Raw genomic sequence first — 20,301 nt, 5'->3', positions numbered from 1 at the left:
TAGATCTCCCCCTGGCTCCCTCATATTCATAAAACCATGATTTACAAGCCTTATTTTCCCCCTCCTCCTCCTTTACATATTTATGAGCAAACCTGATGGCTGTTTTTATGTTGCAGCCCAGAAACAGCAGTTAGCACACTGCCCCAAACCAAGGAGAAACCCACTTTTATACATATTTAAATATATATATATATATATAATATATTCACACACGCCCACACACACACACACACACACACACACACAACCCACAATGGCTCCATCCATTCATTTCCCAAGATTTAGCTGCGCGAATCAACGGCGAGCTCCTCCAGGACAAATGTCTTGCACCCCGAACCCCCCCCAACCCCCCCCCCCCCGCATTAACGTTTTTCCCCCGCCGCCGTCTTCATTTCCGTCGTCACGACGACATCATCATCCTCCTCCTCCTCCTCCTCCTCCTCCTCCTCCTCCTGCCCGCGCGTTTCCCGCCGTATCCAGGAGAACAGGGCGCCGGCGGTAATGGCGCCGCTGAATTATTCAGGCCTAGTCTCAGGCTCAGACCAGGCGCAGAGAGGAGATGGCCAACTCCGTCCGTCCGACCGTCCGTCCGTCTTTACGGTGAAATACGCCCGTGAATCTCGGCCCCCGCTGGTCCAGCGGTCTTATCACGCCCCGCTACTGCCAGACGGGGGCGGGGGGGGGGGGGCAGGTGGGGAGGGGAGGGGCGGGGCGGGCCACGCTGAGGGCATAACTGGCATCGGCCAGAGGGCTGGCAGGGAGAGTTTGCATGACAAGGGTGCGTACTTGGCACAGCAAGGATTTATCTGAGCTGTTTCTCCCCATCAGAGCAGATTACATTATAGGGATTCAATTCATACCGATGCACTGATATGCAGAGTAATACTAAGAATATAACTATATGTATAAGCTTTTAATCGTCTACAAAAACATAATAGACAACAGGAACGGTCCCACATGGGATCAGTTCAGTGGAAATTCAAGGCATTTTGTCTGTAAGTGTAAGCAAGTATTGCATCTCCTAATTACTGCTGTTTAGACACATCCTTATGAGATTTCACCGGACATTCTTAATTACTGTATGAAAAACAAAACGCGTGTATCTGAATATTTACTCTATAAGTCTCTGGAATTCCAAGCATGTTGGATTCCATCTGTGTTGAAAAGCTTCACACTGACAAGCTATGTGTGTGTGTGTACTGTATGTGTGGACATAGTTACATACTCATATTCATTGATGTGCATGTGCACATGCATGTTTGTGTGTGTGTACGCATGCACGTTTCTGCATGTGTGTGAGCGTATGCATGTTTCTGCATGTGTGTGAGCGCATGCATGTTTCTGTATGTGTGTGCGCATACATGTTTCTGTATGTGTGAGCGCATGCATGTTTCTGCATGTGTGTGCGCATGCATGTTTCTGTATGTGTGAGCGCATGCATGTTTCTGCATGTGTGTGAGCGCATACATGTTTCTGTATGTGTGAGCGTATGCATGTTTATGCATGCATATGCGCATGCATGTTTGTTTTTTCCCATTTCCCTGCACCTGCATTTGCATGTCTGCGAAACGGAAGGAGCAAAACAATCCACATTTCTCAAACCGAGGCAATCTTTTGACAAACGGCGGTTTACAGAAAGGTCATAAAAACGTGATATAGCAAAGGATAAACCACCGACTGCAAGGGGGGTATAAACAAGACAAATGCGCTCCTCCAGTAATATACTATGAAGTGTGAGCAGGAAGGAGGGGAAGGGCGCTTAATTGTACTGAAATACACGACTTTAAACTGCAGCCTGTGCCAGACCGGGGAGCGGGGGGGAAGAGACAGAGAGAGAGAGAGAAAGGGAGAAGAAGAGAGAGAGGGAGGGAGAGGGGGAGAGAGGGAGGGAGAGAGAGAGAGAGGAAGAGGGAGAGAAAAAGAGGGAGGGAGAGGGTTAGAGAGGAAGAGGGAAAGAGACAGAGAGAGAGAGAAAGGGAGGGAGAGGGAGAGAGAGAGATGGAGGGAGAGAAAGAGAGGGAGGGAGAGGGTGAGAGAGGAAGAGGGAAAGAGACAGAGAGAGAGAGAGAAAGAAAGGGAGGGGGAGAGAGAATGTCAAAAGGGTTCTCATGGTGAGCAAAGGAGGGAATTAAAGCGCTGCCATTTAATCCGTTTTATGTGTAAATGGCAGTTGGGACATCAAAGACGGTTTGAGGGTATACACTGCGAGGAGTCATGACAACGTTTGAGTGGAACCCTTGTGAAAAATGTATTTTCTCTAGGCTTTGGGCACCATAATAATTATACTCTAATTCAATCTAATTAACAGGCTCAATTACTCCTGAAGAAAGCTCATCAAGAACAAGAGGGTGGGCATGTGGAGATTAGAAAGCAGTTTTTTTTTTCCTTAATTAATGAACTGAGTTGAATAACGGCCATGAAATTAAGCATTTCCCTCAATGTGTATGAATTGCAAATTGGAAACGTTTGTAAATAAGGGCCCACGGGCTAAAATTGTCTCACAGCTTTCCTGAAAGTCACACCACTGAACATACCACCGCTCACAAGAAAGTCCTTCTGATACAGCCTCCAAAATGCAGCCTGCCTAGCTACGGTATACCACATTTCTTCACTGCAAACCGGGGCAAAAAATACAAAAAATCTTCTCGGATGTAGTGAAGAAGCAGGTTGAACACAATTTAAAACGACCCTGCACTGTTCCACTACCTTAGCACGGTCAACATTAACATTTCTGTACGAGCTGCAGTGACAGTAGCCATATGGGGAAGGAGTGTATAAACGAAGAAATCTTCTTATTTTGTAATGTACTTTGTTGGGTTGAACGTCTTTAATCTACGATGCTAATTTATGACTCTATTTCAGCTAGTCTTTTTTTTAATTTTTTTTACACAACATTACAAGATATGACGCCAGAGTTTCCTTACCTGTGGAATAATTGCACATTATAGAATATTTTTCCCATAAGCACTGACGATTGCAGGATAACTCCGTGTTTACTTGGCATTGGTGTAAATATTTGGGCCACAATTAAAACGCAGCTACACCGAGTGGAATTATGTGATCAATATTTTTGGATTCTCCCCTTTTTTTTTTTTTTTGTTGCAGTTTGTTTATTAAAACATCTGAATGCCGATATTTTGTCGTGCTTATTTGTTTATTTATTTATTTGTTTATTTATTTCAGCGCGGAGTGCGGCTCACCGAGGCGCTCTGGATAACATGATGCAATCTGGCGGAAAACCTGGCCAGCTCCTCCAGCGCGGGCGCGGCAGAGACGGAGAGGTGTTCCGCGGGGGCAATTAAAAGCTCATCTGTTATTGCGCCACGAGGTGTGCTGCGCTCAGCACCCTGTCTCCTCCTCCAGCCCTTCGGGGGGGGGGGGGGAGCATGGCGAAATTCCTCCCCACTTCTCCTCGGATGAGAAGAGAGATCGGCTGGTCCCGCCGGCCGTCCACTGGGCTAAACCCCGCCGCGCGTCTTTTACGGCAGGCGTTCTACGCGCTGGAACAGCGAGCTCATCACATCGCCGGGGCTTCCCGGGCTCTTATGGAGTCTTTCCGTAAGACAGAGCGGAAGGCCGAAGAGAGTCGGAGAGAGAGGCTGAGACGCGTCGTCTCTGTAACACAGCGGTACGAGACACAGATCCCTGTAATATAACGCTATGGACGACTTCATTTATTTCTGAGACAACAGTGGCCTAAGATTTTCCCCTCTTTTTATGTTTTTTTTCCCCCCCATTTTCTCCCAATTATATACAATTCCAAATTCCATTCAGTTGTGTGGCTGGCGAATGCAATTTAATTCACACATCTTCTGCAGTGAATTAGGAAGAGTGCAGGCAAGAACATACTATCCTCCAAAACACCTGATCTCAAACCTCTGTGTCTGTTCACTCTACAGTACATAAGGTGAGGTTGCGAAACCAGAAGACGGAAGAACGCACTTCAACCAGACCGCTGACACCCGGCTGACCAGCAGAGGTCACTGGAGAGCCACGGCGAACGGCAGACCCATCTGACCGAATCCCTCCCTCCCTGGGCACGGCTAGGCTACGCGTTTCCCAGCGAGGCTGCTAGCCACAGTCGGCACCGGCCCGTTTCGGATGGGACACCAGATCGTGGGGGGGTCGCATCCCCGTGCTAAAACAGTGGCCGAAGTGGACGGCCCGACCGACCAATCACCGAAACTTTCTCTGCACAAAACTGTGTGCAAATAAAACATGGGGTGGGGGATGGTGGGGGAAGAAGATGCTAGTCAGGGAAAAAAAAATAAGTTGATTTTGGGATAAAGTGCAGTGGGGTGGGGGTGGGGGGCTAATCTCCGGGGGTAATATCTGCTGAAGAAAGGCGGGCTCGCCCAGTCCTCTCTCATTAACCAGCTCTAATTGCAGCTCTGCATCACTCCAAAAACTTAAAGGTAATAATATATCAGCAGCCACAAACAGGTGACAAAAAGTGCTGAGTCTAGTTCAGTGGGACACAGAACAGCACCACAGATTCCTGTATCATTACTTTTACTGTTTTTTCTTTTTATTTTATATATATATATATTTTCTAATTCCAGGTGCTGAGGCATATTTCTGCAGCCGTTCCTCCAGTGTTCGCAGCGTAGCAATTAGCAGGAACGCTGAGCCACATGCCGATCGCTTTTATTAAGTCATTTTAAGTGATGACGGTACTTTTTTTGGCTTGTGAAGCTCTGACCACGTCCACTGGAGGCGACTGCACCCATAAATGCGAGACTTCACATCATGACAGACCAAAAAAAAAAAGGGGGGGACCATGTGAAGGTTTCTATGTAACTATTAGCTTTCAGTCTGTCACGGTCGGTGGTGTCACACAGTAGGACCACGAATAGAGCGCAGTCCCCATCGCACGACGCTCGGTGTCTGGTTTCGGTTACACGGCGAGCTCATCGCGGCTCTCGTCAGGACACACCGCGTCCCACGTCCTGCCAAACCGTCCGGGTCTCCCCCCGCCCCCCCCTCCCCCACTTCCCCCGCGCGGGCACCCGGGAGTTCTCCTCTCCCGTCAGCCGCCAGCCGCGAGCCGCGAGCCCGTTAGCGCGTTCGCGAGCCCGTTTGCGTCTGCGCGTGCGGAGTCGCGCGCGTAATTGATGAAACTTCGCCGGCAGGAGCCGGGTGAAACGGTCAAGCAGGCGTTAACCGGCCTCGTTACAAACATAATGAGCCATCGCCGCCGATCGCTTCTGCCTCTCTCTCCCCCTCGCAGTCTCTTCCCCTCTCAGCTTCCCCTCCTACAAGCCCTCAGCCTCATAGACGTGGGCCCCTCTCTCTCTCTCTCTCTCCCTCTCTCTCTCTCTTCCCCTCTCTTTATTTCTGCCCTCTCTGTGCGCGTGTGTAAGTGTGTGATTAGGATGAAGGCTTGTTTGCCATGTAATTGAATCTGTGTTCCCTCATTGGGGGGAAGGAAAGGCACAGGACGTGTCTTCAGGGTTTGATAGGCCGATCGCTTCCTGCCACTGAGATCACAGGCTCAGGATGGCACTGTGTAAAAAAAAAAAAAAAAAAAAACTGCCATGCTCTATTTAGTCAGAATGCAATCATCATGCTCCGACACCCCCAACAGTTCCAGAACTCAGGGTCAGTGATCAGCAGGAAGGCTTATGGACTTGTTTTACATATCGCATTAGTCTATTTATGTTGCCAAGCCAGAACATCCATCTATGGAACGACTCCAGAAAACACATAAATACTCTCATAAAGCTCTGCCAGGAGAAATTTCATCTAAATCCACACCTTCTCTGCCGTGTCTTAATTGGATGGAGCCTGAGTGTTTCATTGGTACATAAGCCAGTGCTAGCCAGTAGCCATGTTATTCACAAGCATTCGTAAATACGATTTCCAACCCAATACCCAGGGCAACTTGCGTAATCCGTAATAGGGCGATGGTTGTTTTTTTTTTTCTCAGTTGGAACATAACAGCGCGTCACTTGTTATTAACAGACATAAGAGACCGACATTTATGAATTCCCCTCTTATGAGGGCATTACGCATTTCTCACGGGGGGGGGGGGGTTACTATCGCTGGACACATTTCACTCCTTTGCGTTGATGTGTTTTTCTCATTTATATTTACTACACAATTTGAGCCTGTCGGTCTTTAGTCAGTGTAACTCCCTTTTTTGACGGCGCAATGAACGAATATTTTCAAAACGGTCAGTAATGCCCAAATTCCGCTCGAGCGCTGAGTGCCTCTAATCGTTTTTTTTTTCTTCTTCTTCTTCTTCTTCTTTTTTTTCCGGCCGCTGACCGAAGTTAAGGCAGGATCGATTGTGCGCGGTGCCATCGCTCAGCGGCTGAACGCGGTCGCCGAGGCGAGACCCCGCTCTGAACTAAGAGTGAACTTGGCACCCCATTTATAAATACAGCTCGGCAGCCAATCAGCGGGCTGGCTCCGGGGCATCATCATCGCACTGCGCTGACTTTCACATTACGATAATGTGAATCTCTCTCTCAGCCCCATAATACTGGCAAGCGTGAATAAAATACTGTCTTTGCGCCCCCCCCTCCCCCCCCTCTCTCTGTCCCCTCCACCCCCCCTCCCCGATCATGCTCCGTCCCCCCCCCCCCCCCCCTCCCCCTCCTCTCTCTCTCATGGTGGAGACGAGCCTTGCATACAAATGACGGGCGCGAGTTTTGGCGGCCCCCGGACCGGCGGGACCCCCCTGCCACGGACGGGCCGATCGGACCGGAGGACGCTGAAGGCTCTTATGACAGCAGACCCCAGGGGAACCGCCTCGGAGGGGGGAAAATTAAAAATTAAAAAACCCAGGGAAAGGTGCTCGGGTGGACGTTTTCAGCATTTATGGGGCCGCTCGCCCAGGGTGTACTGGTGTCCTCTTCCTCAGGGTTCGCTCATATTGAACACCTGTCACTTCTTTTAATTAAGTGATGACTGATTGATTGACTGACTGACTGATTGATTGGTTGATTGATTAAAATGCATAATACAAAGTAAACGCTGATCCAAACAGAACTTTGTATCCTCTAATGCAGAGGGACACATTTATGATTTTTTTTACTGCATGTCCCAGACAGTGTAGAAGCCAAGACTACAGTTGAACGGCTCATAAGTAGCCAGCATCATATGAAGCTTTGAAGCATGGCCATCTGCAGCAGAGAATACACTGGTTTATGAATTATAGTTGAAAACATTATATAAATGCATAAACATACATGCTGATGAATGCTTTTTTTTCTGTTTAAATATTAATGAGCAGGCAAGTCTATACAAAAAAAACAAAACAGAACGGGCTTACAAACAAGGGAGTACGTTAATGAATATGATTCATTTTCTATACGAATTTTATTACTTCATAACGACTCCACAGAGTTGTGAAATTGAGCTATGCTGTTATTGGCCCTACACTGCGTACGGCCATAACTTTTTTACTGCTTTCCCCAGTACCTTAAGGGAAGAATTAGACTCCCTTTCAGCCAGTTAGCTAACTAGCTGATGCTAAATATTTAGCCTGTTATATGTTAATGTAACTTGCTAATAATCAGTATGTTAATATATGGTGTTCATTATTAGCTAGCTAGCTTTATGTTCTGGGTATAAGTTGGCTATAATGCAGGTGGACTATATATGAAGAGAACAAAACTTATTTGAGGAAAAGGGCATGGAGTGGTTTCAATAATGTGTAACTTTTATGTGCTTTTTAATGCGAGAATCATTAGAATGTGGAATAAATGCTATCATAAATTTTGAGCAGATTAATTATTGCCCATTGGTGACAAATATTTAGCCCATCTGTAGCCATTGTGTTGCTACAATCTGGACCTCACTGCGGTCACACATCACGCAAAGTATATTTATAAAGCCATTATAAAGCATGTATAACACCTTAATAACACAACACATAGATCACTTATACACAATCAATCTCTATGCATTTTCAAGAAGGTTCATGTTAAAAATAATCTAAGAATATCATTTTATATAGTGTGCCTTATGTAATCCTTTAAGCAGTGCTGTGTTTGCTTATTAATGAATTATAAGGAAACTACGGAGTGTTAATAAAGGTTATAAAACCAAAATTAAGGTTTTAGGACAAATACAATTTGTCTAATGTCTGAACTTCCTCAGAGAGATGGCTAACTTTTTACTTTTTTCTTCTTTATCAGGCCCATGTCATAATGTTTTCATGAGGCTGGGAGTAAACAAAAAACACTGCGGCTAAGTAAGCTGTCCGCAAATACAAGTGTAGTGTCTTTAGCCACCAAACCTGTTTCAGCAGACTCATTCACTGTGTGCCACTGCAAGAGGTTTCACAGGAATGTTGTCTTTAAAAAAAAAATTTACCTCCATCTTTGCCTGCAGTTTCTCATTTCATCTGTGTTTTTTTTCTTCCTGGACTCTCTTGGACTCTTCCAACAGCTGAAAATTCACACGGAGATTATAAATGTTACGAATTACAACAGAAGATTTGTCAGTAGCGCTATGTAGTGGCTGCAACCCTAGCATATATTCACACTACTATCAACAACAGTTGATCTAAGACTATGACACCGATTATGCACCGATTTGCATTATGACATTTCAGGCATACATCATATTTCCTGTGAAAACAAGCTGTTCTAAGCTTGTTATAGCACATGTATGCTTATGAAATAGATTATAACACACTGTGTAGCTTTCATGAAGGTAATATGGATGCCGCATGTGACCCACTACAAGTAGGCCTGCTGTTTCCAAATCATTGTATTTTGTTAGATTTCAGAGTCTCAGAGACGCCATTTTAAAGTATCGGTGATAACGAATTTGCAGAGCCGTGCAAAATTGAAAACAAAAAAAGTCAGCTTTTAACTTGAGCACTAGTTGTGCCTTAGAAGTTTCTAGTTTCTTGTTTACATTTTCAATGAGAAAGGATCCTTTTGTACTGGCCATTAGAGTTCTACCTCATTGGACAATTAAGTCCCTTTCAGTTTCGTGCGCACGACTAACCAACACAATACATTTGGTGGCAATAACATTGAAGGACTCCACTTTCCTTTGTTCATTAAACCACCATTTGATAGTGGGGTAAAAAAAAAAAAAAAAGAAGAAGAAAGGAAACCAGTAACGGACTCCATATTTCCTATTTCCTCTTTACCGCGTGAGCACAAGGGCCAATTTTGCCCATTCTCAAAATGCGTGACTAATATGTATATAAAAAAAAAAAACAACAACCGGTCTTCAAATTCTTAGGGTGGTCCTAAAGTTGCATCTGGTGGAGAAAAGCAATGAGTGTTAATGGAACTCCATCTCTGCAATAACATGTCAGAAATTGAATCTGACCGCGCGACTGAATGGTCCATTAATGACGATATGTCCTCACAAAACCTATTCGAAGGACGACGGCGTGGATGAAAAGTGGCCTTTTCCGTTTTTTGTTTCTTGTTTTGAATCTAAACCTGGAAAAAGAAAAAGTTCTGAATAAATTCCCCTTTTTCACTTTAGTTTCTTGCCCGTCTTAATGCTCCAATAGATTGTGTAATGGCTTGGGGATATAGGCCAAAAGGCAATAAAATGCTCCTGCTGTGTTTAATAGATTAACTTTAAACTCGCGATGATTACCAGACAAACAATTTCAATCCAAGTACGTCACTTAAAGATACTCTGGAACACTCGGAAAATAAGCGTTTTTGGTCATCAGGTTTCAACATATCTGAAAACCCATCCTCAAACAACTTAAAAATGGTAATTATAAAAAACTTTACTGGATTGTATTGTGTCCAGAAATTCAAGTGTATTGTTTGTTTGTGCACTACCATGAGAGAAAAAAATCCTTTGAAGAAAACAATCTAAAAGAGCAGTTCAAGGATTATACAGTAGCTTTGAACTTGTCTTAGGCCATCTACTTTTTTACCAACCATTTACTTGGAACAATCTGAGCCACCCTCATGCTATGTAATATCAGATGTATGAAGATGTACAAACATTTTTAGATCAACCCTTCACAACAAAAAACTGTCAAAATCGATGTAATTATATAACATATGGCCATTACGTGCTGACCGTAGCTATTTCATCCCCTGGCAAAAACAGGACAGAGTGGATGAGGAAGTAGCTAGCTGGGAGTGATCAAGCAGTTGTCGTAGTGTAATACAACTAGCATATCAATTCAAATCGTTCAATTCAAAGCTGCGCGTGGTTTAAAGAAGCTAAGGCTGGCTACACTAGCATAAGAAAATGCAGCTTGGTTTCCAGCTAGCTTCTGTATCTAACTGGCTCTGGTAGGTGTTAAGCTGGTTACACCAGCCTAGACATGCTCAACTGAAGATGATAAGCTCCCAGCTGACCTTTTGTATTGCAACGAATATGCTAATTTCATCCACAATGCAATGGGTTAACATGTAACGTATGGTAAAAAATGACCCAATCAGAAAGGCACAATTTTATTAACTGGAAGTGACTGTGAAAGAACATCCTGAACTTGTGCAACCAATGAGAATTGAGCTGAATTACTTCTGCTGACAGCATACATGTAGATCAATATATAAACGATATCACTTAAAATGCAGGCTCTGAAGGTACATATTTTCCAATATTAAAAAAAAGATGATAACTGCTTGCAGTTATTGATGGCTGGCTACCAAAGAAAGATGCATTACAACATTTCCCTAATTTAGTCAAGAAAATGGTGAGCATTGTTGGGCTGAATGGTCTGTTCTAGTCATTATCTTATGTTATGTTAAAATAATAATATAATCATTTTCTTCTTATTATTATTATTATTATTACTAGTAGTAGTAGTAGTAGTAGAAGAATTGGATGTATTAAATATAATGTATACATACAAATAATCAGACAAATACTAACTGGGTTTCAAGAAGTAACAGTTTCCCCACAAAATATTTACATTGCAATCCTTTAAAAAAAAAAAATTTTCTCTCTCTTCAAGATGTAAACTGTCAGTATCCAAAGACAATTATTGTGTTTAACAAATTGGACACTACAGTCCTGCATATACGCTTTAGACCTCAAGAAAAATGAGAAACTTAAGTAGTAAAATGCTGAGCATTAACTCAACGCTAACTGAGCTCACATGAGTAAAGTGGGATCGGATATAATCCTTCACCACCATATCTAACAGTAAACATTTTGTTGTATAGCCGGGCTGAATGTTTCCCATGTCCGACGGACGAATCCGTAATGCCTTCTGCTGGAGCCCGTCCACCCAGGAACGGGCTGAAAGTGTACTGCTCAAAAATAAATTTTCAACAACAGCAAGATATTAAGAGAATAATAACCAAGAAGCTGGAGAGGGAGGAAGGAAGGGAGACGTTTCCACAAAGGCAGAGTTACTACACCTCGGGGTGACTTTTTACCTCAAACCATTTGGAAACATTAATTTCACAGGTGAAAATCTACAAGGTTCTTATTACTCATTAATGTGAATCTATTTCCCTCCCCTGGTTTCTTTGTGTATGTTTTACTACTTTTATATTGCTCGCTAAACCCTGTGTAGCAGCAGCTTTTAAGCATATCATATAAAGAGAGGCATGGTTTGGTTGGAATTTGTATTATTGCTTTGGAAATAACCTCTTATCTATGTCTGCTTCCATCGGACACAATATTGCATTCTTTAATTGATCTAGAATACATTGTTCGTTTTTCTCTTGTAAATAAAGGCTTATGAGGGCAAACAAACAATTTATTCTCGATCGTTTAAAGAAAGCAATATTAAGCGCAATGGAAGTAGACATGGAAGCAAGCAGACGGTGGACGTCCAATTACCTAAATTTGACCAAACACACAACACGACATACAACAAAATTTTGTTTGATTACCAACCAATAACAAGCGCAAGTAGTTCATTATATGTTATTAAAAAACAATGCGTTGGAGCATAAAATGAATAATTTATATTTAACCGTCTGATCTCTGGGCCAAGAACAGTTGTGATGAGAATACACTGGAAGCAGTGCTGCTGGAGACACCATCTTTTAAATGAGCGATTTAACCAAGGTCCTGATTCACTGTTGTTTATTAAAGATCCCATGGTGCTCATCCAAAGAGGAGGGGTTCTAAGGGGGGGCTTTGAACCCTGTACATTGATTACCAGACCTCAATCTGGCAACCCAATCTTTCCCCTATAAAGTTCAAATTCACAATTGCCACTTCATCCCCATCATCACAGAGTAAACAGGCAACGAGCTCGCCGTTAACCTTCCCGGTTAAATAAAGCTTAATAAATAAATACGGGAAAGAGGCGGGAAAATGCAAATGCAATTACACATAAAAAGTTTAGTGTGTCACCGCCTGTGAATTTATGACCCCTATAATACGCAGGACATTTCTGGCTTTACTTTTTAAAAAATAAATTTACCGTGAATTGATGGAAATGGGAGATTACAAAAAAAGACTGCAAAACTGCAACCGATTTTAATGTCGAAATAAGCTTGGAGACAGGAGGGAATCAGATGTATGAAAGGATGAAAAATGCCCATGCAAAATCATCAGAAAACAAACAGAAATGCTTGTCTGGAGGAGACTGCTGTGTGAGTCATCCTGTTAAAGCACCGCTCTAGTGAAATGATGGACTGGCAATGAATCCACTGTTGTCGTGCCGACTTTGGCCTGCAGTCAAGTGGAGCCCAATAATAATTAAGCATAATTGGTTCTAGTGTTTCCAACGATAAGCATTTCAGTCGGCCAGGATAACAGAGTCTCATCGCTCACCAGTGACCCCTACTGGTCGAATGAGTGTCTGCAAGTCCACCTGTTCAGCAAATGAGCGCTGACACACACACACACACACACACACACACACACACACATACGATTGGTCATTCAAAGCTGAGGCAGAAAGGAGGAACAAGCATAAAATAGTTGTTTAAAACTACGTATCGAAAACTACCTTGAACAGTGCCAGATATAGACATAATGAGGCAGCAACAGAAACAGATTCTAGAAGTTTTGTGTACAGTTACCTTTGGTTTATATTTGCATTTTCATTGTGTGTACAGTACATACACAGTAAAGCATTCAAAATTCAAAGTTAGCTCAGTTCTGATACACTTTCCTTCTCGGTCTTGTATAAACTCTACAAGAGTTAAATTAACACAATATATTATTGTCAATTTGGCATAATCGTCGGCCTTGATCTGATTTAGAACACATTGGGAGAAAATTACCCTCAGTCGTTTTCAAAAACCAGAGCACAACATGTACTGGGCTAGCTCATTTGCGCGAGGTCCTGCGAGCGTAATTGAAAAATGAAATATCTCTGAATTATACAAAATGTTTCACTTCCCGCCATAAAGAGTTTGGAATAATCAACGGGTCTTTTCAGATCCCAGTCTACTCGCTAACTTTGTTAGCAGCGGTGATTACAGCCCTCCCGTGCGAATAAGTTTCTGCGGCAGACGATTTTAAAATTTCTTCCTTTATCCAGACTTATGGGCTTGCGGGGGGGGGGGGGGGGGTGATGTTCCATTCGGGTTCCGAAACGTCTCTCCGGCGTTAATCAAACATTTCCTCTTGCCACTTCTGAAGCCTTGGCTGGAAACCGCTGTTATTTATCTTTATTATCAGCTCGCTATTTACGGCGCGACGTCCTGCGGTATTACAACGCGACAGAAATACGGCGTTTATTATCGCGGGGGGTTCCCGCAAAAAATTTCACCGTTCGCCCGCCCGCCACGATCCCGCTGTGCCCCGTGCAGGGCCGGCGCTGAAAAAAAAAATGACAGATCGGCTCGTGGCCGTATCGATCGAAATAACATCGCCCTAAGCTACGCTACGACGTGACTGACATGGTGGACGCTGGCATTTTATGTGGCAGTCTTGCCCCTCCGAATTACAGAACACTGCAGATTTTAACGGGTTGTGATATTGCAAAGTCCACTAAGGAACTGGCTGGTACAGTATGGGGGGGTGGGGGGGTGGGAGGGGTGCACTGAGAACAAGACATTCTCAGTGTTGTCACTGGTCAATGTGCACTCGCCCTAAAAGAGCTAAAGCGTAAAGTTTTGACATTTTTCACAGGTATAAGGATAGATAAATATCAGGAAGGATGTAGCCGATTCCCCGTATGGGGAAATCAAGTCTTTGTTCTCTGGAAAGCAGAACACAGTGCTTACTCCACAAAACATTAATGTGGGCCTGTAGGTGGGCTTAATCAAAACCCACTTCCTCCCGAGTGGTAGCCGTAAATTACGATCTCTCGGCTAATAGAGGGTTCAATAAGTATCAAGAGATAAATAAACAAATGAAAAGTAGTTTGATTGTGGCGCTGGTGGTATTACCATTTAAGCACTCTCTTTCCCTCTCTCTCGATGTCTCTCTCTCCCTTTCCCTCTTCATCTCTCGAGTTCTCTCTCTCCTCTCTCTCCCTCCCTCCCTCTCTCTCTCTCTCTAGCACTCTATCTTTCCCTCCCTCTCTCTCTCTCTCGTGCTATCTCTCTCCATCTCTCCCCCACTCTCCCTCTCTCTCTCTGTCTGTCTCTCTCTCTCCCTCTCTCATGCTCTCTCTCTCGCTCTCTCCCCATCTCTCTCTCTCCCCCTCTCTCTCTTTCTCCCTCTCATGCTCCCTCTCTCTCCTTCTCTCTCTCTCTCTCTCAGCACATCTATCTCCATGACAGATGACTTGAGGCCGGCGGCTGCAGTTGAGATGATTTGAGGCAGAGATTCTTTATTAACATTTCTGTCGTCTTCCTCCTGCATAATATAAAGTAAATGGGATCTTAAATCTGGGAGGCTTAGCGTGGCGATATGTCACAGCTGTGGCACAGGATCGGAGGGACTGCTTGTCACAGAATTTTTGAATTCTGCGGCCATTACTTCTCAACGCCAGAACTGGCGAATCGGGTGGACATTCCGAATTAACCACAGAAGCACGGGTCCCCTAATTAGAGAACTTAAGAAAATAATTAAGAAAACGTCACTGCTGACGCGTGCAAAAAAAAAAGCTATGACTGAGAGGGCGGTAAAAATAGATATTTACTTTTTTATCTTGTTTTATTTATCGCAGCATCTAATTTTTGTTTCACTGTAGCCGTAACAAAAGTAATCAAGAAAGCAATCTGTGGTAAGGTGATCGTGTGGACAACATTGAGGGAATTGCACGTGGTTCTCTTAAACTCAGAAGGACTGTCCATATCAACATTAAAACTGGTGAGGTTAATGAAAAACATTTTTACAGAGATAAAGCATAATGGAGGACTAGAGATTGATAGCACTCCTGGGTACCGGTTCCTAGGTCAGTTTTGTTGGCTGAATTTTAGCAATCAGAATGCAAAAAGAGGCAAAGTGAAAAACATAACGGCAAAAGTTCAGCCAAAAAAACTGACGCATAATCCACAGTCGTTCAGTTAGTACAGCGCTTGATGTATTCAGCCACTCGAGTTAACGACCACACTTTCACTAAAGGAGAGATCAGCCGGCTTGATTTACAAGGCCTTGAAGGGGAGCCTCTGAGGTACGTTTTGTTTACTTATTTGCAAAGGGCCCCGCGAATCGACTTCAGTGTGAACTTTCAGAACCAAATCTCCCCGTTATCACTGACATCGCTTCTATTTAGCATTCAACCTCCTCACCAAAATCATTTCACCTGACTTTAATGCCCACCCTTGATGGGTGTTTCCAATTTTGAAGGTGATAAAGTCATCGTCTAATAACCACCGATGATGGCTTGGCCCGTGCACAAAACGCAAAAGTGATCACTGGCATTATGCAAAGGCCGAGTGATAAAAATGAATTAATCTACAATGTTGTGCCAAACCAGCCGCTCAAAAAATGAAGCGCAAAGTGGGCAGCATATGTGTACAATATTCGGCTGGTCAGCGGAGACCAATCCAACCAGCCAAATCTGCTCAGCGAAATTTAGGCAGGCATTTGGAATGGCAGCCCCCTAGGTTGCCAGTGTAAGTTCTAGCCTCCTGTGCTGAAACCACAAATTGGACATTTTACCACCCTGAGGTTTTCCTCACGGGCAGCTCAAATAGGATTAATCCCAATGTGATATTATTGATTATATCAATCATGGATATCATTTTTAAGTTACATGAGTTTTAGGTTTCCTTTTTTTCATGACACTGACTCAAGCTAGTATTCATTCCATATTCCTTCATATAGCATTTAGCAAGCACTAAAATATATTCTTGGATGATAATAATAATAAATTTCTCACCAAAGTGCTTGCGGTGGTTATTCCAGGGTGGATTCCAGCAGGTATTCAGGTTCTGATAGGTTGTGAAACTAGCTTAAACAAAAAAAAAAGACAAGCGTGTTACTGATTTCATCTGAAAATCTATGCATTCAAAATCTTTTCACAATAACATTCATCTGAAACAGAAAAATAAACAGAGGATGAAATCCAGGATTCAAACCGTCCACCCTCACCAGGGTCACCTCATTAACCCATACCGTTAATTGTGTCCTATAGTCAGATTCAAAAATACTTTTGTGTGGAAAGTTCCTTTCAGATTGATCTTTCCTCATTTCCCTCCGTGCAAAAAAAAAAATCTCATTTGCCATTTCATGAGTGACAGGTGAGTTTCCATTTCAGTTTTTTGTAAGATATCACAACTGTAACCACATACACACGCACTCATACACTTACGCGCACACACGTGGACACATGCACAAACACACACACACAAAAACACACGCACACAAACAAACACACACACACACACACACACACACACTCAGGCACACACGAGCACACGCGTCAGCATTTTGAACAATGTGTTGGGTGGACACGCTCGAACGTCCGAATTGTAATTTTAAAATATTACGAAGACAGCTGGAATCAATACATTATCCGTTTTCTTTATGTCACGAGCGTCCGCGGAAACCTTTGTAATTTCTGCTTTTAAGGAGAAAGGGCTCTGGCTTCTGTTCACTTGATACCGTGCCAGGTCTTCGGTTTGGGTTGATCCCCGAAGCATGAGCTTCGCACATTCAAGCTGTTCCAACAGCCTGTCAGCTAATGGGATTTTGGAAAGGTACATTAAGCCTGTGTACGCATGTATGGGAACCTGCAGACTGACACTGGAAGCCCATATTAAAGAAGTGTTCTTTTATTCATCACACCACGTTAAGTCGGATCAGCTAAAACGCCCGGTGCTGGGAGCAAACATATGTTGTTGTTGATTTCTTAACGGGTTTCCGCGCAGAAACGCGGCTCGTTGATAAATACGCTCTTCCTCCCTTGTGAAAACGATGTGCTAAAAAAAAATTAAGCACAGGCAAAAAAAAAACAAAAACAAAAAAACAAGATTCTGGACTTGCCCTGTCTCTGTTTTGGTTTAAGCTTTGGTGGCCCGGTCAGTAATTTGCTGGAAAGTGACACTGCAATATGTCCGGAAGGCTTTACACTACTACGCACTGCTATCTAGTGGCCTCTGGCTCTATTGCACAGGCCTGGGAATTCTATTCGCATGCAGAATCTTCACTGGTCACATGACCCTCTCCCCCCCCTTCTTCTCCAACAGAGAGCATCCAGTTAGGCTTTTCAAAGGCAATGGGGCTTCAGCCACAGAGCAAAGCATGCTATGTACTGGCCTAATTATAACACAAGAGCGTCGTTTCGCCCATTTAAATCTAATTGCGTGTTGGTTCCTGGCATTTTCCAACAACATGCAGATACCATGAGAAAAATAATGAATAATTAATAAAGTAGGGTATGGAAACCCAACAATTTGCATGTGTAATCAACGAATTAGAGTTGCTGAACGCCTGTTATGATACTTATCCCTACTTCTGCCAATGATGAGTCAGAAGTGTCACATGACACGTTAAAAGTGACACCAATTATTAATCAATGTGTAAAGATTTCGACGTGCTAAGAAAGCATAAAACAGTATTTTATGTGGTGAGAAAAGGTGGTAATGCTTCTTCAATACACGGGCAAGACCCCACATCCCTGAAATGACAGACTTGTTCACGCTCTCAATTTTAACTTTAAAACAGTAATAGTCAGTTGGCTAGATGTCATTGATTTTCAGCTTAAGCATATTTCCAAAAAAAAAATGACAGAAGAAAGTAGTGCCAGAAAGAAACTAATTAAATTTGAAGCACGAACTTAGCAAAATGGCAGCACTCTATTTTTCTTTATAATGTCAAAGTGAATGCATTGAATTAAACCGCTCACTGTGCGGACAATGTGATTCGCTAATAATCCTGGTGGAGGGAATGGAATTGATAAAAGAGTTGTGGTACTACCACACAGAACAAAGAAGGTACAGTATATGCTGTATATATATTCAATGTGACATTGGACAACTAACTGTAGCAAGTAGGTCACTTACAGTAATTTATCATGTTCAGTGCACTACCACACATAGTTGGGCCAGCTACAATTTAACTAAGAGCTTATATATACTGTATGATTTACCATGACCAGGTAGAGCTGTGTGGTGCATTACATTACATTACATTTATCTGGCAGATGCTTTTATCCAAAGCGACGTACAAAAGTGCATTCCAAAGGTCAATGGAACAACTACAAAACACAGGTCTGATAAGGTACAATACTCATTTTGTACAGTTATTCATAGCCAAGAACACATAAAAGTCCAGTTCACACAGTGAACATTACTCTGGTCTGAGGAGTAGTCATGAGATCACTCTGTCTATGTATGTATGTATGTATGCATGTATGTAGGCTAATTGGTATTAAACTGCCCCATTAAAATAAAGCTTACTGGAACTGTAAACAAGAGTTCACGATTATTGATTACTGTGGCACTGAGAAATCTAAATAATGTAAGGCTAAGGTTCGTCTGTTGGGTGCCCCCAAATTATTATTTTGCAACATGCCAAACATCCCCAGTGCGGCCCGTTCTGCAAAACCTATAAAGCACTCTTAAAGACCTCTCTGTCAGCTACATTTTCGGTTAAGTTACACCTGTCCATTAAACCCAGGGTTTGCAGTGGTGGTTGTGTAGTGGTAGGACTAAGCGTCAGGAAGAAAAAAAAATGTCTGCAAGTTAAAACAGCACTTATGAAAAATTGCACGTGGAAGAAAAAAAAAAGTGGATGGCAAAGTCTAGCTAAAACAAACCAATAAAAATGGAGAACAAATGAAATGACCCACAGTGTACCCAGCTCCAGTGGCTAAATAGATTTTGTCTGCTACAAGACAGATCCACCCAAAGCTCTAAATCTAAAACCTGGGGACTGCTTTTTATTTTTATCTAGTATATAAATGACTAACTCACATTTCCACTGTCTCTCTCCTTCTGGTACAATGTTTCAACACCTTATTCGGTGGCCTCATGTCCGCCAAGTCTGCATCAAATCAGACTCATAATTCTCTCTCGGCCTCCAGCCTGACAACTCCGGGCACAGGACTGAACACTGTCACCTTAATCCACCCAGAAATCCAGGTAGTGAGAAGACTACCTTTCCTGAGCCTCGCACGCACACCTTTAATACTCTTTTTAAAAGTCCCATTTATTTTGCTCGATTTAACAGTCAACCAACAGTAATTTAATCACAGAGCAAATGCTTCTCCATTTACGTAAAGTATCCTGCATTGTAGCAAAACTTTCAAAGTTTAGTTCTCTGTAGAAAGTGCTACACAAATACAATTGAATTGAACTGAATTGAATTAAAACTATGAAACTAAACAGCGAGAGTCTCACAATTACTAGGAAGTGCTTCCAATGGAAATGCACACTTACCTTAAAACACAAAGTCACACTTGATATTTCGGTCTAATTCAATTTGAACAATATGGACTTCCAAACACCAAACTGCAATATTGATACATTAAGACAAACTGAATGCCGTGGATGAATGATTTTTTATGTTTAGAAAAAAAAAATCCACATCTTTAAAATAAATATTCTATTTCTGTACGAGAAATGCTTCAGGCTTCTTGACCAACATCTCACATATAAAGTACGCAGGTTGATTTGTTTCTATTCTCAAGCCTGATTGGACTGGAACAGAGAAGAAGAACTTCAGGTGTACCTGTGCCAGACATTTCCTTGCTCTTCAGTTTAAAAAAAAAAAAAAAAAAAACGTGACTTTCTCATGTATAACAGACACAAATGATTCAATGTTTCATAACATATGAATACCTGTTTAACCTCCCTTCATGAATAAACACACGTTTGTGATGTGTGTAATAAATACAACAGAAATCAGTCAAGAAATGGCTACTTCAGCCTCAACTGGAGAAGATTGCATCATCTCAACCGTAAACCTCAGTAGAATTTTTGGAGCCCCTCCCCCTCGCACTGTAAATGGCTAGATCGGTAATAAATTTGAGCGATGCCTCGGGTCTTGAGTAATCTCTGCCGGTAATCACAGGAATAATTGATAAACCAGATAAGATTT

The 20,301-nt window shown here is 42.8% G+C and overlaps 1 protein-coding gene across 23 annotated transcripts in view; it reads right to left on the bottom strand.

Moving 5' to 3' along the window:
* The window catches only part of LOC135243619 (T-cell leukemia homeobox protein 1-like), a 96,666-nt gene that overhangs the window by 54,602 nt on the left and 21,763 nt on the right, over positions 1 to 20,301 (bottom strand). For 12 of the 23 annotated variants that reach the window (XR_010326728.1, XR_010326742.1, XR_010326704.1 and 9 more), the window contains 2 exons: positions 16,139 to 16,210; positions 8,326 to 8,400 (listed from right to left, as the gene is read on the bottom strand). The gene's annotated coding sequence lies outside the window, so the exon portion shown is untranslated. Of the gene's footprint in view, positions 1 to 5,074; positions 5,506 to 6,993; positions 7,131 to 7,154; positions 8,174 to 8,325; positions 8,401 to 16,138; positions 16,211 to 20,301 lie in introns of those variants that run through there. The other 11 variants (XR_010326729.1, XR_010326734.1, XR_010326725.1 and 8 more) reach the window with 5 other exon arrangements.

Source organism: Anguilla rostrata, chromosome 2 (genome assembly GCF_018555375.3).
Source record: "Anguilla rostrata isolate EN2019 chromosome 2, ASM1855537v3, whole genome shotgun sequence".
Classification (NCBI taxonomy): Eukaryota; Metazoa; Chordata; class Actinopteri; order Anguilliformes; family Anguillidae; genus Anguilla; species Anguilla rostrata.
This window is presented reverse-complemented; position numbering and strand designations above follow the sequence as displayed.